Consider the following 23,893-nt stretch of genomic DNA (forward strand, 5'->3'; position numbering starts at 1 on the left):
GTCTGGAGGACTGGAATGGTCGCCATCTTCCTACAGGTGATGGGAAGCTTCCAGATATATTGGGCTGTTCACTATTGAAAATGCAATTCTAAATTGGATGGATCCTGAGTAGCCAAGGAAGTTTTTTGTATGTTTTCAGTAAGCAGTTCAGTGAGTGAGCGGTACAACTCACAAACAAGCAATTTAAGATTGTGTGTGATTCAAGCAACTCAATTGATTATCCTGAAAGACAAAACTGCCAGATCAATCTTAAGCATTCTGATGTTAAAAAAGCAGAGTTGTCTATTTCTTTTATTGCTTTATCACATTCTTTTCAAAGCTTTCTAGGAACTGCAGTTAAGTGTTGACCCATCTTTGGTCATTATTAATAACATCCTTCTCTGTTAATTTTTTGAAAGTGAGGATTGTGGGAAAATGTTATAGAAAATGTTCATAATAGTAAAATTAGTTGAGAACTATGTATGACTATATCCCATTCAGTGATGCCCATGGAGAAGATGTATCAAAATTTGCAGTTAAAACTTCATCCCATTTTAGGTGCTTTGCAATACATGAAAAAAATGATAAGACATATGTTAATATGTCATCTTCTAGATCCTGATGCCTACACCATCCCAGATCCCTTTTCATCATTTAAGAGCAATTTGTGATGATCAAAGCATTCTATATTTCCTTGTTTTCTTCATTTTCTCATCACTTTTCTTCATTCAACTTTTCTGGATCTCATAAGTAATTCATTCTTTCATGTCTGTAAAACTGTAACTCTTATATTGCTGTTATAGGTAATTGCAATTTAAAGATTTTTATGTGTGGCCCTTTTCTAAGTAAGAGCAGTTAATATCAACGCTATCTATCTGTTCTGCAGCTTTAACATTGGCTAAACTGATTGCCAATCCAATCATGCTTCTTGTGCATTAAAAGTCCCTCTCCTCTTTCTTTCCTCCTTCCCCTTCCCTTCCCCCTTCCCTTATCTCTTCCTCTTCTTCCACTTCATTTATTTATTTATTTATTTATTTATTTAATTAATTAATTTAGTTTGTTGAATATGTACAAGATAACAGGTATAAGTATAAACATGGGCATGAACAAGGAAATGAGTACAAATAAATGCGGACAGTAGGACAGGGACGGTAGGCATGCTGGTGCGTTTATGCACACCCCATTTACGGACCACTTAGGAATGGGGTGAGGTCCATGGTAGACAGTTTAATTTGAAGCTGTGAGGGTTTGAGGATGTAACAACAGAGTCAGGTAGTGCATTCCAGGCGTTGACCACTCTGTTGCTGAAGTCAAGTATTTTCTGCAATCGAGTTTGGAACGGTTAACCTTGAGTTTGTATCTATTGTTTGCCTGCGTATTATTGAGGTTGAAGCTGAAGAAGTCGTTGACAGGTAAGACATTTTAGCAGACAATATTTATCTATCTATCTATCTATCTATCTATCTATCTATCTATCTATCTATCTATCTATCTATCTATCTATCCATCCATCCATCCATCCATCCATCCATCCATCCATCCATCCATCCATCCATCTATCTATCTATCTATTTATTTATTTGACTTATATACCACTTCATAGAGCTTTCAGCCCTCTCTAAGCGGTTTACAGATTTTTAGCAAATTGAGTCAGAAAATTGCCCCCACAGTCTGGGTCCTCATTTCACCCACATCGGAAGGATGGATGGCTGAGTCAACCTTGAGCCGGTGAGATTTGAACCACTGAACTGCAGATAACAGTCAGCTGAAGTGGCCTGCAGTACTGCACCCTAACCACTGCGCCACCTCGGCAATTTTGTGTACTATGCTTAGGTCAGACCTTTCTCCATCCATTAAAATTTTAGCATTATGCTTTATTGAAAAATCATCAAACAGGTTGTTTTGTGTTCAACTTGAGCCTTCATTAATAATATTTGACCTGGCATCCTGTCTTCAAAATTCTAAGGTTTGATCCCTATTTTAACATGCGTTGCACATTGACTTCGCTCTTTCAAAAATAAAATGAAACAAATGGGCAGCTGAATGGTAACATCTGAAGCAGCCAAGTCCCAATGTAACTGCAAAACAATACAAAGGTATTTTTGGAGTTGGGGCGGGGGAGCAGAGATTCACCAGCTCCCGGAAAAGCAATCTGCATTAACTTCCTGCTAACTTAATCATGTTCTTCTAGAGTAGCCACTTCCAACTTGATGTCCTTCAGATTTCCAAGTAGAACGGTACAGTTATAGCATACTTGGAAAGTATCATAGTTTGCTTCATTGCTTCAGAGTGATAATAACAACCATAATTTGCACCGATATAAAGAGTCAGAGGATTAAAAACATATCATATGTACTCTGTTGGGGGCTCAGCAGCTTTAATTGTAGTTGTATTACAGGAAAAAGATAATACCCATTTATTTAGAAGCATTCAAATGTAATGTGATACAAATAGTCCTCAATGTACGACCCCAAGTGAGTCCAAAATTTCTATTGTTAAATGAGACATCTGTTAAGTGAGTTTTGCCCCATTTTCTGAACTTTCGTTCCGCAATTGTGAAGTGAATCGCTGCAGTTGATAAATTAATAAGATGGTTCTTAAGTGAACCTGGCTTCCCCATTTACTTCGCTTGTCAGAAGGTCGCAAAAGGGAATTACATAACCTTGGGACACAGCAATGGTCATAAGTATGAACCAGGGGTGAAATGCTCTGAAGTCTGCTACTGGTTGCTTTCAATGCACACCGCAGGCACTAAGAAGCTTTTCTGAGTATTGCAAAGGTAAGTGGAACAGTGGAGGGGGGGGGGGAACAGCTGCTCGATTTAGATTAGTTAAAAAGTAGGATTTCCTGCTTTCTAGCGAATATAAATCATGTGGCATAGTTAATTGTCACACAGCTGATAATCAGAACTTTTTTACTACCGGTTCGGGTGAACCGGTAGCATTTTTTTACTGGCAAACCAGCCCGATTTGGTAGCATTTCACCCATAGTATGAATCTCCAAGGATCTACCTTTTGATCACATAATCATGGGGCTGCTACAAAGGTGGTAACTGTGAAAAATGGTCATAAGTCACTTTTTTCAGTGCCGTTGTAACTTTGAACAGTCACTAAATTAACTGTTGTAGGTTGAGGACTACCTGTGTATGTCTATCGGGATACTATTAATGCCAATACCAATTGGAATATCAATTTCAGTGAAGCTTATGCCCAGAGGAGTAGAAGATCCAATCGGGAATGCAACATGGTAGCCACCTCAGCACGGCAGAAGTGGTATTCAGCTGGTTCTCTCCGGTTCGGGCGAATCTGTAGTGGCGGCTGCGGGAGGCTCCGTCTACCCCATCCCAACAAGTACTGTGCATGCGCAGAAGTCAGTGCGTATGTGCAGACAAGGCATGCACACTCACATTTGCGAACCGGTAGAGTAGGTAAGTGAATCCCACAGCTGCAGCATTGATCAGACTTTTGTGAAACCAATCCATGTCCTGATGTCTGACAGGCAGCAGTTCTGCAGTCTGATATTTTTGTTGAGCTCTTTTATAAGCTAAGTAATATGAGACACCATAATCATTAAGACAATTTCCTTTATTTAGACACAATGGAGATCTCCAATTCCTGGCCCCACTCAGACTTTAAATTTTAAGTATCAAATTGATTTATCAATAGCAAGTATCTATAAAGACTAAAAACGGGCTTTTCTGTCTCATAAGATTTAATGATCATTTTTAATAATTTAGGCGTCTCTGAAGCTAAAGTGCTGTTGGTCCAAATAAGATATTAATAGATCCCGTAAGTGTAAATACTTCCAGTGAATGGCAACAAATAAACATTGTTAATCCTATTGCATTAATATAGAAAAAAATGATTCTATCGATAACAACAAAAAGTTGCAGACGAAATTTTAAAAACCAGCCTTAAAATGTTGTGGTATATAAAATATTTTTGTATTTTTTAGCTTTTTAGATATGATTTATTTTATTTTATTTTGATGTATCTTGTATATTTTTAAATCTTTTATACTCCACCCTCCTTAAGTTGATATTTAGAGCATTGAAGAGCATTCTAGAATGATGAACTAGAAAGTACTCATTAAGGCTGGTTTGAGACACAGATCGTCATGGCTTAGAATAACTTTATTGTCACTTTGAATGTACACTAATCAACATACACTAAAATGAAATTTCATTGCCTATAGCTTTCAAAGGGGCACCACCAATATACACTACGTAAACATGATAAAATAAATAAATAAATATTATGCATATACTCAAATATATTATATGACACAGAGAAGCAACACAGTCTAGTTTGGATCAGTGGTGGGTTTCAAAATTTTTTAGAACCTCTTCTGTAGGTGTGGCCTGCTTTGTGGGAGTGGCTTGGGGGGCCATGTGACTGGGTGGGCATGGCCAACTTGTAAAATGTGGTGAAACTCACTTAACAATGCTCTTGCTTAGCAACCAAAGTGTTGGTTCAGAAACTCTGGCATTTGAAGCACGCAAGTCTTAAAGCTGTCAAGTTGCACCCCTAACCCTTTAGGAAAAAAAACCCAGGGGTGTTCAAATTTGACAGCTTTAAGACTTGTGGACTTCAACTCCCAGAATTCCTCCTCTCACTCTTCATCTTGATGATGTGTGGATGAGTGGGGGGAGGGAGCGGGAACTAGTTCTAAACAGCACTGTAGATTTGTGGAACCTCTTCTATGGAAGCGGTTAGAACTGGTAGGAACCAACCCCTGGTTTGAATGTATACATGTACACAGCCAGAAAAACAAATCTTGCGCATTCATCAGATGGACGGCAGAGGGAACAAAGCTGTTGCAGAATCTGGTAGCCCTGCTAGAAATATTTTGAAACCTTCTCCCAGAGGGGAGCATCAGTAACAGACCATGAAGTGGGTGTGTGGGGTCTCTAACAATGCGTTGAGCTCAGATTTTAAATGCTCCTGCACAGAACCTCGCAATAATATATGTTGTAGCAAGCTTGGTATCTGAAAGCAGCAGAGAGGTGTAAAGTTGACCTTGAGCCCTGAGTATTTATGCAACAACGATGATATGAGATAGTAGGGATGTCTTTGTAGTACGGGAATTGGAAAAGTACATGTTCTTCTTTTGCAAATTATCTGAAGTCACAAGGGCATTGTCTGTCTAGGAAGGGGATCTTCCTGTATTGGCCCTCAAGGAAAGCTGAGGGAAGGGCATGGCATTGTGCCAGAGTAAAGGCCTTTCAGTGGTTAGTTACTTCAAGAATAGTTAAGAATCCATAGGGAACACAGAGTACCTACTAGGTTCGCTGATAATAATGTTGTGGGATTTGTCTAGGGGCAATGGGCATTCTATGTCTGCTATATACCTGTTTAATAAATGCTTTGGCCCGATCATATCCAATTTAATAGAAGACCTGGGGACACCTTTGCATCAAAAAGTGCCTGATCACTCAACCTACAGCATAACCAATACAAGCTATGAAAAAAAAATGCTGCCTTACCTCAAAAACATCTCAGAAACAACCAACAACTATTGCAATCACCTGGCATCACTGCACCACATAAACCAGCTAAAGCCCTCCAAAACATCTTAAGTAAACTAACCCAGTAGTCCAAGAAGAAGAAAAAAACAATATACAGTGTAAGACTGTAACTTCCACAACATATGACAATCAGGATGAAAAGTAGAAGAACCTAGCTATGAACACCAACTAGCAATCAGAATACAAGATGATTACTCTTTAATTTCACAATTCAGGGACAGCTTAATCATAGTTTGAACTGGAAACTGACCATCCTAGACAGACTAAATCCAAAAATGTTAGAAAATTCCTGGAAGCTTGGCACTCAGATAAATCCGCCGTCAACAGACACATAGAGATAAACATTTATGCACCATTCAAAAAAGACAATAAAAAGACTGAACAGGAAGCAAAAGGACCAGAATATTTTCTGATGTCAATACTTAACACCCGAATTAATCCCAGACGAACAATCAAGAATAAACAACATGTTAGGAACTACCAAGGAGAAAATAACTTCTAAATCACTGTTTATAAACATAGCGTAAACCCACCCACTTCTAGCACTGAAGATGTAATCTAGTCAAGTAACAAAACATCTGCAGGAAAACAATCAAGTTCAGAGAGCACTAAGGACTCCACAATGGACTTATTGTAGCTCAGTGTATTAAAAAAAATCAGCACAAAGAAAGGATTAACTAACTCTGCATTTATTTCTTCTGCAAAAAGACCCTATAATTTAAAATAATGTAATTTAACAATTAATATGTGACCTCACTTATGGATTTTACATCACATAATATACATGATGGCTGGTAATCCTTTAATAAACAATATGCACCATCTTAATAATCATTTGTTGTACATAATTTAAAAAGGGATTTTGTTAACTTGTGCAATGCTGCTCAAGTAATATGCAGGATTAACTTTTTGCAAAAGCTTTCACCCTCCCTAAAAGATGAGTAACTAGCTTAGAATAACTCCTTTCTTTGCTGTCTCTTCTATTGTCATAATCTTCTTATAATTAAAAGTTTTCTCTAATACTTAGCCTAGATCAGTGCTATTCATTCGTAAAGGCATAGACCACACACTGCAGGCAGCTTGCCTAATGTGTGCGTGCTTTTATGCATGTTGGAGAATATACTTTTATCTTATATTATCATACAATAGGAAGGCTTAATTTGAAAGAATCACAAAATCTAAAATTATACATTTCACTGTAAACTGGGCAGTGTTTGCTGTATTTCTGATTCCCGTATAGATCCCTCTTGGGCAATGCAAAATCGCTGTGAATGTTCCATATATGTAAAAAAAAGTTTTCCATTAGGATGGTTGAAACTCCCTTCCTGACAGTTATGAGGTGTGAAATTCTGATGAAGGATACAATTGAGAAGGATCACAGGTTTATAGTCAGTGCCACGCTAAGAATGGGACAGCAGCATGGCACAATTGCAAACAATTTAAGCTTCATTAGTGTGAGCATTGTTACCAAGAAGAAGTAAAATTGTTCTTTATTTTGCACTGATCCATCCAGATGAACAATGCAAACTTTTCATCCTAAAGTAATTACATTAAAAACCTCCAAGCATGGAAGTCCATCTTTTATAAAGTAAGATGGGAAGATCCTATTTTCACTTTCCTATCTGGCTCGTGCTCTTCAAATAGTAGTTAACTGACTTTTCCCAACTATTATTGCATTTAAACATAAGGACAAGAGAAATATTGAATCAAGGCCAGACCTGTGATAGCTTCACTGAGTAATGTGGGCAGCTATCAAAAGTTTCTTTCTTACTGCATATCTATTGAGATTCTCAGTCATCCAGGTCATGGTTGTCCCAAAGGTGCTTTTTCAAGAAGCAACTGGACTTTCTTGGTTTTTCTTTTGAAGACATTTTGCTTCTCATCCAAGAAGCTTCTTCAGCTTTTCTTCAGCTCTTCTTAAGCTTCTCATCCAAGAAGTTTCTTCAGCTTTTCTTCAGCTTCTCATCCAAGAAGCTTCTTCAGCTTCTCATCCAAGAAGCTTCTTCAGCTTTTCTTTAGCTTCTCAGCTAAGAAGCTTCTTCAGCTTCTCTTTAGCTTCTCAGCCAAGAAGCTTCTCCAGCTCTTCTTCAGATCCTCAGCCAAGAAGCTTCTTCAGAGCTGAAGACGTTTCTTGGATGAGAAGCAAAATGTCTTCAAAGAAAAACAAGAAAGTCCAGTTGCTTCTGGGAAAAGCATCTTTGGGTGCATTAAGCACCTTACTGCATTTGTGTCCCCCCACCCAATCAACCCTCTTATCCCAGTGCAGTTGCATTTATATTTTCAGAGTAACTTCCTATCTCTTTTTTCTGTTGTCTCCACTGGCTTTTCTTTTGATTCTGCAACTCTATAATTTCTTAAGTCTCGTATTTCAAACTTGGCACTTTGTGCAGCAGAATTGAAGCTACCCCAGGAGGACTTTTCCAACACTTTTGGAGAATAAAAGTTTAGTAGAAGTGTGGGCTTTACTTGGCTCCTTTTTCGTGACCCTTCAGGTTTCCAGATGGCATTGCTGAAACCCATGTGCCAATCACAAGTCTATAATTGTGAAAGTTTTGCTTTTTCCCCATCAGATTTATTTTAAAAAAGGTAAAGGTTCCCCTCACACATATGTGCTAGTCATTCCCAACTCTCAGGGGCAGTGCTCATCTCCGTTTCAAAGCCAAAGAACCAGCGCTATCTGAAGACATCTTCATGGTCATGTGGTTGGCATGACTAAATGCTGAAGATGCATGGAACGCTGTTACCTTCCCACCAAAGGTGGCTTGCATTTTTCTACTTGCATTTTTAAATGCTTTCGAACTTCTAGGTTGGCAGAAGCTGGGACAAGTAACAGAAGCTCACTCTGTTATGTGGTGCTAGGGTTTCAAATAGCTGAACTGCCAACCTTCCTGATCAACAAGCTCAGCATCTTAGCTAAAATACAAACATGGAATGGAAGGGAGATCAAACTGAATAAAAATGTCACTTTTCATTGATCAATAGAAGTAATTTTTAAATCAATGTGTCAGTCCAAGCAATGCACCCATAGAAAGCAGAACTCCAAGGCAGGTAGATTTCCTTAAAGAATAATTTATTGGGTACATCATATTGGCACAACTGGTGAAAGTCGACTCTGAATGCTCCCACGGTTTTCACCTGATTAAATATTCACATTATCCAATAGCGGTGCTTGGTTACCCCACTCCTCCTCTCCCCAGCCACCTATTGGAATGTCCTTGGTTCCCACAGGAAAACTTTTTGTTTTGGCTACAAAACCCCAGCTATCTATCTCCCCTGTTCCTGACCCCTCTTCTCTCTTGTGGCAACCCTGAAGCCTCAATGTTGGCTCCAACCAGGTTCAATTCAGGTTTGACACAATGAATGTTTACATTCTTTTCTATGTTTTCATTCTTTTTCCTTCTGAATGTTTAAATTTTTAAAAAGTTACTTAAAGAACAAAAAACCTCTTTAAAATTATATAAAGAGACCATCTGCTCATAGATCTCAAAGTCAAATTGATATTCATATGCATGCTAACGTCACAGTCTCACATACACTAGCATTCATTTCAGTTGTGGAGTTTGTATTTATCGAAATAGCTCTCTCTAATCATAAGAAGTAACATTTTGAAAATGAAGACCAAAGTTACCCATAGAACTGAGGCCAGAGAACACATGAAGGAAAATCTATTGTTTTTTTATTCACTGAGGATGAACACTTGATTCAGGTTAAGAAAACAATGAAGGTGAGAAACATAGAATTGCCTTGTTTATTGCTTTTCTGGGAACTGCTCCAGCAGCAAAATGTGGCTCGCTGGTATTTCTTGGCTGGTCATTGCAAAATCTTACATGATGGTGTCTTAAACCGGAAAAGTAAGGAGTAGGAATAAATGCAACTATTTGTTAATGAACTTCTCTGGTTCTTACATAAGAACATCATTCCTACAGATTGAAATATCTTATCAGTATGATCTCTTTTGCTCCTTGCTTTATTAGCCTGGCAGTATTTTGTACCTACCATCATTGAATAACCTGAAGACAGAATTTAAGTTTTGTTGAATTTCTGCGTGCCACATTTCACGTAAGAATCCAGCAACGATGAAGAAGAGATGCTACGCTACAAGTAAAAAGCAGAACTAAAGTCAACACGCATGTATTTCCTTAGCTGGATGATTGTTTCCCTCAAGAAGCTCAAGGCTAACTTATCCTCCTAATTCACACCTATTATCTCTATGAACACAACACTGTTATCAGGAGTCTTTGGGGGAATCTTGGAATCCCTGAAATGCCAGGTCTAAAGCTTTGAACCTGTGGTATGGTCAGATTTATTTATGTTACAAGAAGGTTCACTTAAACAATTTAAATAGAGAAGAACTACTGACATTTGTGACATATTGACATTAACCTGTTGGCATTTTGAAAGTGTCTGCACAAACCTTTGGGCTGGTAAGCACATTTAACCTTTTGATAATTCTTTGCTCTTGAAAAAATGGCTGCTGTGTGTGCTTACATACTCACATGATGCCTTAAAGAAGCATAGCCATTTCAAAAGCATTGATTTATCAAAATGCTATCAGTTAACCACTATCCTTCCATTCCTTAAGGATGTGTGATTCAGGGTGCAGACACCAAGTCAACCACTAGATAGGAGCCAAAGAGATACCCAAAAGTTTGTTTTCTGCCTTCTATGGAGCTCTGATGTTTTACAATAAGATCTTGTAGTCTAGTTTTATCCCTTGCTTGCATACATTCCCCCCCCCCCTTTTTTTTTCTGGGTAGGTGGATATTTTTTTCAAATGAAGCTGTACATTATTTATGTTTGCTAAAACAAAGTTATAGCGTATCTTTGGTGCTCAAATATACTCTTGAAAATAAAAATGACACTAGCGGTTTGTACTCTGCTTAGCATTTGGGGAAAGTAAAATTTCAGAGGTGGGTCAGAACTTGGTGGACACTAAAGTCCCTGGCATCCCAGATACTGCTTTTGGGACATGTGACTATGATCGTCGAGTTGATTAGATCAGGTTCTATGAAACATTTGTTTGTAACATGAAATAGGAATAAGCAAAAGATGAACTAGTTCTTTTTTTTCCAAAAGGAAGGATTGACTCCCTTAAAAATGTATTTGAGGATTTGTTGTTTTAACTCCATAAAATCATAGAAAGTGATAATTTATATATTTTTCAGGTAAAAATGGATTGAAAATTTATTTAAACTCATCAAGAACGGAATCAACAACTGCAGGAGTGTTGGTCACCCAAAAAGTAAGTAAGTACAGTAAGTAAGGAGTGAGGGAGGGCAAGGGGATTATAATATGGTAATTTTGGTATATGGTATATGGTATATGTATGAGAGCTAAATAGCTTGAAATAGATCTATACTAGTCTTCCTTTATTTATTATTTATTTATCAGCACAAATACAACACAAATGTAACAAAAGCAACAGTAAAAATATTGGGTTTCTGTCTGGATGGTCTCTTGTGATGAGCCGATGGACAGAGAATGGAAGCAGTTAGCTTCCTCCCATAATTGGGGCATACCAGGGGTTGTGACACTAAATATATACCTTCCTTCCTGGCTTCAGCTGATAAGGAGGAGGACCTGTGGCTTAATGGCTAAGATGTCTGCCTAGTATGTAATATAGCCCAGGTTCAAATCCCAGTAAGGGTATGGCTAGCTGATGAGAGCTAAATAGCTTAAAATAGATCTATACTAGTCTCCCTTTATTTATTTATCAGCACAAATATAACATATATATATATTAAATACATTTTGTTGTATTTGTGCTATTCCACACAGATGACTTACTGTGTGGAAACAAATACTGAGGGGGTAAGACCTCCCCCAAAACTCCTCAGATTGTGTGTTCTGTTAAGATACAGCCGCTTTTGCCTTAAAATGGCTTCTACTGTACAGCGCAGTGGAGATGCCATAGTAAAGGTTTCACTGTACTCCACAAGGGGGCTCCCTCTGGTAAGGGGGAAAATCCAACATTAGAAATTATGTTTGGTCTGGACATTTCCCCCCTATAAATAAATACCGGGGCAATGCCAGGTTATCGGCTAGTTTATCATATACTCAGCACAGAATATAGCAAATGGGCTGTAGTATATTCTGTAGTATATTGGTAAAACTTGTATTTCACATACTGATATATCCCTATGACTTATTGCTGAAGGCTATGGTTCACATGATAGATTTAGGAATCTTAGACCATTCTGATATTAATTGATTATAATTTCCTTCTATTCAAAAATGGTTCCAGCATAGACAAGCTCTGCTGGCTGGCAAGCAACAGCTGCATTGTAGTTGGCAGTCAACTATAGAATAAATCTCTGGTCATTAATTGTGTTTTATACATTGCTACCACCATTGTTAATATGCAACATTACACTTCAGCTACATTAGCATTCCAGGTACATTGTCTGAATCATTTTACAGCACTCTGAGGTAGAAGGCATGCCCGGGGAAAGGAGAAGACAGAAGAAACTACTTCTGGAAGAAGACAGAATCCAGGGGAATCTCAAAACTTAGCTGTCTCTTACTGGCATAGATTTTCCAGAAACATGGAAGAGGATCCCAGAATTTCTGAAGGGACAGTTTGCCTGAGTCTACAAATAATGTATACATACGTTATTCCAGGATGGGACTTTAGATGTATTCAAAATATATACACTGTCAAGCAAACTTAGAATTCTCCAATTTCTTTAAATATCTAGAAGCCTCTGCCAACCTGTTGTTGAATCATCTGAGGCCCAAAAATTAGAGCTTCAAAAGAAACTAAGAAGGTGCACCCTTGTTGATTTACCATGATTAGTATTAGCATTTTTATTCCTGAAGCTTGGATGAATTTAAGAATGGTGACTTATAGGTAGTTTTCAACTGAGCTATGAGTTCATAGTTAAAGCAAAACCTTGGCTCTAGGTTCAACTGCTAATTTTTAGGTTCCAAAGGGAGGGGGGATATCATGTTGACCAACCACCAAAGCTAGTCAGGTTTAATGAAGACATTCAATTATGGTCAGGAAATGACATTCAATAACATTCAGTGACATTCATGGGTGGACTACTTGGTGGGCAAAATTGTTCAGATTTAGAAGATGATGTCATCAGAATGCTCCATTTCAGTTTGGAATGGTCTGGTCTTACCTGAAAAGTTCTAGTGAAGCCCCAACTGTTCTGGAATTGTTCCAAGCTTGAAATGGACCTTAGTTTGAGCTCAGAACCTCCATTTCTCTTTGAAACAGAACCGTTTCAAGCTGAAAATATGTTCAAAATGTTTCTACAGCTCTGGAAACTTCTGGCAGAGCTGGAACAACCTGTTCTGAAGTTGGAACAACAACTCTGAGCTTGAAGTTGGACATTTCAAGCTTGCACAGTATGGAATTCCCCCTTCTCTCCCCTCCCCTTTCCCATGCAATCATCGCATCATCATCATCTTCATCTAAGTCATCTAAGTTCCTGTTCTTTGGAAAATGCTCCCCTTTATTCAGCATTCATTTAAAAACATTACTTAGGTAGGACTAACATGTTCAGTGCTGTAGAATTATGCACTGTTAGACTGAGATCCAAATTCATTCTTTATTCATGATATTATTCTCATGTGAAAGCAATAGCCCACTGTTTAGGTACACTGTCTTTATATTTGCATGCTAATTATAAGTTGAAGCACAATTGACAATGAGGGATCAAATGCTCCTATCATTTACATTTCAAAGTCAACAAAAAAATATTGCTTGAACGTATTTATCTCAAAGATTTGTGGGAGAAGGAGAATGAAAGAACTTCATTATGCCTATTTAGGTGTGGCATATTAATTTTCTTTTTTGCGCAATATGTAGACATTATCAGGCAACGTAATTACTGTACATTGATATGGCAAAGCAGTTACTAAAGAAGTATTATGGAAATTGGTAGCAGGATTTCCAAAGCAGTCGGATGCATTAATAACAAGGACATTGGGAGCTGGTCTACATGATCTGGAACTTAGGAAGAAAAATGTCAATGCTGTTGTCTATGGAGATTCTCAATCATCCAGGTCATGATTGTCCCAAAGGTGCTTTTTCAAGAGGCAACTGGACTTTTTGGTTTTTGTTTGAAGATGTTTCACTTCTCATCCAAGAAGCTTCTTCAGCTTCTTCAAGGAGCTTCTTCACCCAAGAAGCTTCTTAGCTTCTTCATTTTCTTGGATGAGAAGCAAAACGCCTTCAATGTAAAAGCACCTTTGGGTCAGTTCTCTTGGTGTATCAGATCCAGATATTCATTCTGCTTTTGAGCAGCACTGTCTTTGTACTAACACTGGTTATTGGGGTGGTGTAAACTAATGATATTGCAGATTATGCAGAAAATTGGAGTTTCAATCTCTTTTATATTTACTTTTGTAAAGTTAAAGTGGGGTAAATGCCAAAGATTATTTTGTAATTTTATGATTTCCTTAACATGCCCTGTTCAAAATTAATATCTGCATGGACAATGCCACCACAAATGATGTTAAGAAATCATTTGATTGCAGTCTCTCCAATACAATGTATTAAATCCTTGATAAACACAATGAGATTTTAAGACACAGTATTGCCATTATTGTGGCTGTACTCAATTTTTATGAGTTGCCAAAATAGATTTGAAAGGGGTATTTATACCTTAAAGGGGATGAAACTGATTCATTAAATTCAGCTCCCAAATATTTTCCCCATTTTTTTCAAAGGAATTTTAAGAGTCTTCCTGTCAGGCCTGCAGTCATATTCCTTTTAGGATTTTTGGCCTGCCACACTCTCTCTCTTTCTTTACTATGCTGTTTCATTAGTGGGGTAATTGGGAGGGGGGATAGTAAGAAGTAGAATTGTAGAATGTGTTGTTGTCAAAATAAAACATTCCTTTCTAGAAGTCCATGATCATTCTTTGTCTCCACACCTCTGCACCTGACCGGAACTAGATGGGTGGAAATGCCAGCGTGGCAGTAGAAGATTGGACCATGTGATGGACTTGTGAGTGTGGGGACAAGATTATGAACTTTCAACTGGATGGGAACCCCAGGAAGCTTTCAGATTCGGGTTTCCCACAGATGTACCAACATGTCTCTCTTATTAAATTGGAACTTTGAAGAAAGCTCTGCCTTGGACTCTGATTTAATTCTGGATGATATTTGGAATGCTGACACTTCCCTTAGCAGGTAGGTTTCTCATTAATAACATCTTATTATTATTTTCATTCCTTGTTTTTACACTGTCACATCAATTTAGTGATCCAAGAGTTGTGATAGATTTTTTTTTAAAAAATAGGCTATATTTGTTTAAAAATATATAACTAAAGAAAGAACTATGCATATAATAAATGTTGAAAAGATAATGAGTTTTAGAAACCATTGGTTTTTTTAACTACAGCTATTTTACCAATAATGATAAAGGAGTAAGTTCAGTTTTGATTTTTCACAAAAGAATCATAATGATAATGTTTCTTTCAACCTGTGTCAATCCTTTGTAATTGTTTCTTCTAAGAATCTAAATATCCTCCAGTTGTAATGAAATGCAGGCTGTAACTTTATTAGGATTTTTTGGGGGAAAATGTCTATCAGTTTATAGTATGTCTGTTTTATAAGCAAGACCTTGAATACAAATTAAATTCTTGTTTCTTTTAATATTTTAAGGTACCACAAAGTGAAATTTAAGATAAAAATGTCCGCCATTGGTATTTATTTGAAGGAATTCTGAAGGCAATCCATTTTTAATAATTACTGGTAAGTGGTGCGTTATTGTGAGTCATAGCTGTTATTACAAAATTTTGAAAGAGAGATTTTGACATTAGCCTACAAACCACTTGTTTAGCAGAACCATAATCTCCAACTACAATTCAGATTGGCCTGAATTTCTCATCTCTCCCTACCATATTTTTCGGAGTATAAGACACACCTTTTTCCCCTCAAAAAAAAAAGGCTGAAAATCTGGGTGTGTCTTATACACCGAATACAGCATTTTTTTGCCCCCTGAAGCCCCGCCCCTTTACCAAAATGGCCGTGCATAGCCTTTAGGAGGCTTTCAGAGTGTTCCTGGGGGGCTGGGGATGGCAGAAATGAGTGAAAAACAGGCATTTTTTGTTCAATTTTGCCCCCCCTGGCCCCAAGGAGCAGTCTATAAGCCTCCTAAAGGCTATCCATGCCCTTTTTTGACAGAAAATGGGCCCATTTTCACAAAAAGGGGTGTTTTTTGCTCGTTTTTGTCCCCCCCCCAGAGCACTCTACAAGCCTCTTAAGGGCTATTCATGCCCTTTTTTTGAAAAAAAAAAAACCCTGGACCTCTTTTCAGGAAATTTGCAGAATGCAAAAACTTTTTTTTTTAATTTGCCTCTTCAAAACCTTGGTGCGTCTTATACACCAATGTGTCTTATACTCCAAAAAATACGGTAATGATTGGGACAAAGAGACTGATTTGCTGACCAAAGAAAAACAGAAGATTTATGTTTAGTCCAGAAACTTATTTTTGTTTGCCAAGCACAAAGACTGGTTCTTCAAACTCTGAGTTCTGCATATATTCAAGTGACAACAGATGTTGCATATGGTCCTGGCCTATTGGAGTTTGTGCTATGGGAGTTCTGAGTAAGTGATGGTGTGAACTGATGGCAGGCCTGCTCTGGAGAGGATTTCTGTGTCTGACACTTTGTCCTGCCACCGGATGAAACGGAGGTGGGTTCTTCCTGGTTTGGCCCAGTTTGGCCGAACCGGTAGTGGTATTTTGGCCTGGGTCACAGAACTGGCAGCGACCCAGGCTGGCCACGCCCCCAAACTAGTTCTCCAGTTGCCGCTGCCATTGCCAGTATGTTGTTTAGTAGTGCGTATGTGTGCGCAGTTCACTGTAAATTGTTCTGCGCGTGCACACGCAGCGTGTAAAGTTCAATTTATATTGAACTGTGCATGCACACGCAGCATGTGTGTGAAGCAAACTGGTAGTAAAACCGGGAGCAACCCACCACTGGGATGAAAGCCCAGACATGCTAGGTAGGCCATGTTGCAAGGATGCCAGACCATCGCATCCCCAAACAACTCCTCTATGGTGAGCTGTCTCAAGGAAAGCGATTGCATGGGGGACAAAGGAAGCGATACAAAGATACATTGAAAGCCTCCTTCAAGTCCCTGGATATCGACACCACCTCCCGGGAAACCCTGGCACAAGATCGTCAACATGGCGTGTGCTGATCCACCTAGGTTGCCAGACATCTGAGGACAGAAGAACAACCATAGCACAAGAGAAGTGAGCACTCCACAAAGCCAGAGCTGCAAATGCTGCAACAATGGTGCCCACACATGTCTGCCCATCTATGGTAGAACACTTCATGCCTGTATAGGCTTTACCAGCCACCTGCGGACACATCGTTGGTAGCCCACAAGTTGTTGTCAAGGTCCTCTACGAACACAATGGTCAGACATCATCATCTGAGCTAAACATAGCGAGGCCCTGATATCTCCTACCAAATTACCTTCTTTGAATTCTCTCGTGATTTACTTATTTGCCAATTTTTTATATTTTCTCTGAAAAAGGCTAGTTTACCTAAGATATGACTAGCCAGTTTTAGAGATGTGAAGAATGTGATTTACTCCAATTCATATTCAGATGTTATATTACCTTTCCAAGTCACATGAAGTGTGGGCCCACACCCATAACAATATGAGGCAATTAGGCTGTGATCTATCTAGCAATAGTAATACGTCCTGTCTCGAAATGGATCTGTCTCAGCAGTACCTTTTGAAAAGCTAAGCATCTTCTTTAGAGGATATATTTTGGTTGAACCTACTTTAAGAAACAGTCTCCCACTTTCATAAGAATAATTTGGAAACTCTGAACAGGTAAACACTTTGATCTATTTTAAGCCAACACCAGCACATTCCAATTCCTAATAAAGGGACACTCAAATTTATTTGTAAAGATTTGACTGAAAACCACTAGATCACACTGAAAATAATTCATAGGTGCTTCATTGTCTGAAATATTTAGTATTATTACATATGTATGAATATATTTGTTTTGGAAACCATTTGCATAACAAATTGGTAAAGACCTCACTTATGATGCAATTCCAAAATCCATCATATACAATCGTTCACCATCGTTTGAGCTTTAGTGAAATTAGTGAAATAACAGCACATTTCCTTCCATCTTGCTATATTCGCTGTTATCATTATCCTACATTAGAAAGAGAAAACACTCCTATAGGGCCAATAAAGGTGGAAACAGCAGAAGCATGCCTGAACATCTTCTGCCTCTCTGTATATTGTCTACTCAATTTTGGCAACGATATGTAATCATGAAGGAGCCAACACATTTAAGTCTCTATAACTGAAGACAGATTTGAATCCAGGGCAGCCTGGTTTTCTTTTTATGTTTTATGTCATCCAATCGATGCTAAACATGCAGTCCCAAGTTCATACAGTCAGCATCAACAATGATAATTATTGTACAAAGGGAGTTTTTGACAGAATATTATGACTTTCACCTGCGTGCACTGAACACATAAAGTCAGCTTTTCATATTAATTGTTTAATAACAATTCGTATTATAACTTTGTAACTTGCATGTGACTAGGTGACTACTCTTTAAAAAAATGTGAGCAGTTGATAGGCAGAATGGACATTATTTCTCTGACACCTTCCATTCACATCTGTCTAAGAATAGTGTGATTCTGGAATACCAGAAAAACCAGCTTGGACTTTTGAATATGATTGCACTGCAGGCAATTTGTTATATTCAAGCTGCAAACTGAAAATGTTAGTATACTTACCTTCAGTAAATTTGCTTCACATGCTATCTGTCACTTGTAAAACTGAATTAGAAGTGGGGAGATGTTCACGTGTCTTTCCTGATTCCCTTTCTCATCTCCATTACATCTCCCTCTCATCTCTTCTATCCTCCCCCACCCCCCAAGAGCCAGATTATAAACTCATGGATTTTATTATGTGACATGTAATCAGTGTTATAATGACACTAACCAAGGGTGGGCTGCTAGGGGCTCGCAGGGGTTCATGAGAACCTCTAAGATTCTGCGCAGTTCGGAGAAACCCCAAATCCCACTCCTGGCTGGCCTTGCCCACCCCTCCCCTCCCAGGAGTCCCCACCTGGCCCATTTTGGATGCATGTATGTGCAGGGTGCACACGGAGGCTTGGGGAGGGCAAAAAACAGGCCTACCGGAAGTTCGGCAAGCCTGGGGAGCCTGGGGAGGGTGTTTTTGCCCTCCCAGAGGCTCTAGCAAAAATGCCCCCCCCATGGTGCAGGAGGCAGACTATGCCACACCCACCATGGCCACACCCGTCCAGCAACCGAGCAGAGAACCCCTTGCTAAAAATTTTGAAGCCCACCCTGACATTAACCAACACAGCAACAAATTGACAAAACATCTTGTAGCTTTTTCCCAGTTGTTTGTAGTGCATAGTGTACTAATCGTAAGTTGCTTAGAGTAAACAATGTAAGTTCACTTGGCATCTGAATCCTGAAAGAACACAACGGCAACATCCTTGGAAAAATAGAGCTGTGCACTACACATCCAGAGATACCTTCTATTGTACTCAAAGCTGGCGAACCTTCTAATCTAAGGAAGCTATTTTATTTAAGCCACCACAGCTCCATCAAGTAAATCCTCATAAGTGATCTGTGGTTTACAGATGCACAAAACCTGGCTGCTTGTCTGTGAAAGTTGGTTATTACCTTCTGAGTTTTGTAATTTCTCTGGATTAGAAGGCATCACCATCAATCAAGATGGGCCACACATACCTTGTTTGTTAAAGCCTATCAAACAGAATTGGAATTATATATAACAGAGAATATCACTCTTTTTTTCTTTCTTTTGGACTATGGGCTCCTCATGACTGTGTCGATTAAGCCCTGTATTTTTTTTGTCAAGCTTTTGTAAGGGAGAAATGAAAAAGTTTGTTGTTCAGAACAACAAATATTTGTTGCTCAAATTTCCAAATATGGACCAAATGGTTTAGATAGAAAGTGGAAAACTTGGAGGATCTTCTATTGAAAGAAAAATTTGCTTCTGCTGCTTCATGTTAAGTCAATGGACTTGATGGGCAGGAATGATAGAACTTCAAGAAGGCATCAGATCAAGAGGGCAAACAATTATACAATTGTCATGTACTAATAACCAGGAAATCTGGCTAAATAAACTGCGTAGATAAACAGCATGATAGCACATGTAGTCAATTCCCTCCCATTTAGTCTATCTATTGTATAAGAACATTAACACAAAATTGGAGTATCTTCAAATGACAACAGAATGTGAACGAGATCAAACAAACCAGGATTATAAACTGGCATTAGGCTCAGATTTCTTGTTTTCCCCAAATACTAACCCAGGTTCAAACGTCACATCAACCTACCTTCTTCACATTTCCTAGCTGGAGGGACAGCATAAAAATTGCAGCAGTGGCAATCAAGCCATTCTGATTATGGTTTATTCTATCGGTGGCCAACTAGTGGTCCGTGAGAAAATTTTGGTGGTCTGCAGAAAAATTATTTGCATTTTTTATATTGCACTAAATTAGGGGTCTTCAAACTATGGCTGGATATGTGCTGGATACATGCAATGAATGTTTCTATTGCTGCAGAGAGTCTCCCCCTTTGGGGTCCTTTTGTATGGGTCGGAGGATGGGGGAGAAATTCCAACTTGGGGTCTGCTTCAGCCTCCTGGTGTGGAGCTTCGGGCAAAGGCTGGAGGGAAATGCCGCTGGTGGGTTGTATTATGACCTGAAACTGGCTGACCATCTCAGCCCGCTGAGCCTCCAGGTGCCAGTACCTGGCCTTGCACTCCTGCATGTCTTCCCTCTGCTTCGAAAGCCTATGCTCCTAGTCCTCAGTGAGGTGCTTCTGCTGAGCCTCCTTCTCAGTCAGATCCAATTTGAAGTGATTTTGCCAACTCTTTCTCATGGTGGCTGCTTAGCTCTAGCAACTGCTTCCTGTTGGGGCCCTAAGGAGCCCAGGAGGGCAGGCGAGGAGTAGTAAGTAGAAGCTGGCAAGGCACCCCTCGATGTGAGTGACATTGAGTTGGCCACGCCCACCCAGTCACATGATCACCTAGCCACGCTCACCAGCCAGTCATTAGGCAGATCATATTAGTGCTCCCTGGGATTTAAAATTACAAATTTAGTGGTCCCTGAGGTCCGAAAGGTTGGTGACCCCTGGTTTATTCAACTAGCCTTATTGCTGAAGTGTACCATTCCACTGTGTTGTGAGTTTTTCAGAGGAGAAGAGAGATGTATACATAAAGAATGCATTTCTCTCTCTCTCTCTCTCTCTCTCTCTCTCTCTTTCACCTCGTCCTTGATTTTAATCAACATTTGCCTTTATAGAAAAAATAATTGACATTTAGGATCTTCTGAGGCGCAGCTCAAGCAAGCGTAATGAGAAGCACATCGGCTGACCTTTCCTAAACTATGATCCCCAACAAAATGGTACAGATGTCACATTTTCCCTTTAAAAACAAAACAAAACAAGGGAATGGCATCTTTTGTGGCGATAGACAAGATTATAGGGTACTTTTATTTTAAAATAATTACACAGGGACCTTCAGGGTACTTTTCAAAGGTCATATTCTCATCACATAGCCAAGATTTCTTTCTTACTTTTCCTTTTGTCCCACCAAATTCAAATTTAGCAAAGGGAAAAAAGAAAGAGCAAGTGCATGGGTGTGTGTGTGTGTGTTTCTTCCTTCTTCCTTGTGGTGGAAAACTGAAGGCAGTTCAAAGTCCCTTCGGCTCCCAGAGGGCTGTGGGCTATGATAGGCTATTTCCTACCATTTAGCTCTCTCCATTATCACAGCCCCTTTTTCTTCATTATTCTCCACTTATCACACGCAGGATCATCACAGAGTCCAAATAGAGAGTTGTAATTACTCGGCTGCCACCTGATAGAAGCTCTTCTATCATCTTTATCTCGCTAGGCCCTGCCGTTTCATCACGGGATAAAACTTGCCCAAAGCAATGCCTGCGATACAACATCTCAGAGATACATTTAAAGTTTACTCATTTATCGCAGGAAAATGCTGAACCCGTGCAATTATTAGATACACTTGCCAATTTATTTGTAACAGGAAGACTTCTTAGCTCCTCATTCTGTCAGCGATTTATTCGGCTCTTCTTGAAAACATTGAGGTCACTTTTGGGCGCTGTGATAAAATGTGAAATGGAGAAAGGGGAAATGAGGCAATGGGGATGCGGGAGAATGACCAGAAATAAAACTGCCGGAAACTGCAGTCATCACAATCCCAAAGTATATCCCCCTGCAAAGTGTAGGTTAAGGGAGGGGGTGTCTTCATTTCCTTGCCATTTGCTGCTGATAGGATGCTAATGATTAGGGTCCTTGCTGCCAAGATTTTTAAAGCCACAAAAACTAGGAAAGACATGATCTCTGTGGTCACATTCCATCAAATAAAGGACTAGACAATGTTAGCATTTTCCATATAAAAATGTAGTGTCCTAGTTCTCTCTTCCTTGAGTGTAGGAAAAGTTAAAGGTTCCCCTCGCACATATGTGCTAGTTGTTCTCAACTCTAGGGGGCGGTGCTCATCTCCGTTTCAAAGCTGAAGAGCCAGCGCTGTCCGAAGACGTCTCTGTGGTCATGTGACCGGCATGACTAAACCCCAAAGGTGCATGGAATGCTGTTACCTTCCCACCAAAGGTGGTTCCTATTTTTCTACTTGCATCTTTACATGCTTTCGAACTGCTAGATTGGCAAAAGCTGGGACAAGTAATGGGAGCTCATTCCATTACGCAGAACTAGGGATTGGAACTGCCGAACTGACGACCTTTCCGATTGACAAGCTCAGTGGCTAAGACCAAGTTAAATAAACTATAGTTTAACATGTTTAATGTGCAGTGCAAACCTGCCCATTAATTTCTTATGGTATACCCGTGACGGAGAGCCTATGGCACATATGCCACAGGTGGCACGTGGAGCCATATCAGTGGGCATGCGAGCCGTTACCCTAGCTCGGCTCCAGCGCACATGCGCGTGCTGCCCAGCTAGTATTCATCTGGCCCGCCACGCTGCCTTTCCAAGGAGTCTCCATGTGAAGCCAGGTAAGTATAGGGCTCACACCAGGAAAGCCTCTGCAGGCCAGGAAAGCCTCTGGAGCTTGGAGAGGGTGAGAAATGGGCCTACCAGGGCCACCGGAAATTGGGAAACAGGCCATTTCCGGCCTCCGGAGGGCCTCGAGGGGTTGGGGGGGGGTTGCCCTCCCAAGGCTCCAAGTAAGCTTCAGGAGCCTGGGGAGGCAAAAATCGGGCCCACCGGAAGTGGGGAAACAGGCTCCAAAAAAGGTATGTGCGCATGCGTGGGATAGCAGGTGAAGTCACATGCGCATGTGCAGGGGGCAGGGCACAGGGACATTAAAGTATCAGTGTGGGCACACATGCTTGTGCGATAGCACGCGCGCACATGCTTTTGGCACCTGAGGCAAAATAGATTCGCCATTCACTGTTCTATACAATCATTATATTAAATTCCTTAAAATTCAGCTCTTATTGTTGTGTTAACTAATATATAACCACTGCAAAGTGCACCTACTTTTCTTTCCATCTACCTCAGTCCTTGTGAGCAGCATAGAATAGTGAAAATGTCACTCACTAGCTTGCCAAAGGGGAGCCTCTTCAAGCAACCAACTTTATAATGTTTTGGTTTTTACTTTTTTCTTTAGAAAACACTAGAAAGTCACAGTTGATAAAAACATACCTGAACAGACAAATGAAGAAAAACAATATGAAATGAGTGTGTGTGTGTGTGTGTGTGTAATTATTTACAATTTCCTGAATGGCACTTTTGAGATCTTATTCCTGCTCAGTGGCAGAGTGAATATCAACACCTTATTCCATATTTAAATGCCAGAATAAAATTAGCTTGGGTTGAGTTTCTCAAAACAGCCTAATCCCCATAAACTTAATGGAAGCTGCAGGCATTCAGTATTTTTAATAATCTACTCTCTTTTTTAGTTACCTTAAAGGCGAGTTTGAATTCTTCAAGCATTTTCTCTGCATCTTAATTTTTCCATTTACCCATATAATTATAAACACTACCAGCTCCTTTGCATGATAGTTTGGAGAGCCTTATATTAAGGGTCATAAAAAAGCAAGTTAATTACTGTATTGTTGCCATTTCTATTAGGTTTAGTCTGGCACTTGTGGGCAAGAGCATTCTTTTGAAAATTACACCTTCTCGTTATTTTAAGAAATGAACATGAAAATATGTTTGGGTCTTGAAATATAAAAAACAAATTGTCTTCCCTGTCCCAATTGGGTCTTTTCCAGATGTGCTATAAGACAACCTGCATAATATCTGATCAGCTTGACCATGTTGTTGATGTTGTTGTTAGTTGCAAAGTCATGTCCGACCCCTTGTGACCCCATGGACAATGTTCCTCCAGGCCTTCCTG

This window comes from Thamnophis sirtalis, unplaced genomic scaffold (assembly GCF_051295495.1).
Source record: "Thamnophis sirtalis isolate CommonGarterSnake01/CBP01778 unplaced genomic scaffold, rThaSir2_p1.2 scaffold_12, whole genome shotgun sequence".
In the NCBI taxonomy this organism is placed as follows: Eukaryota; Metazoa; Chordata; class Lepidosauria; order Squamata; family Natricidae; genus Thamnophis; species Thamnophis sirtalis.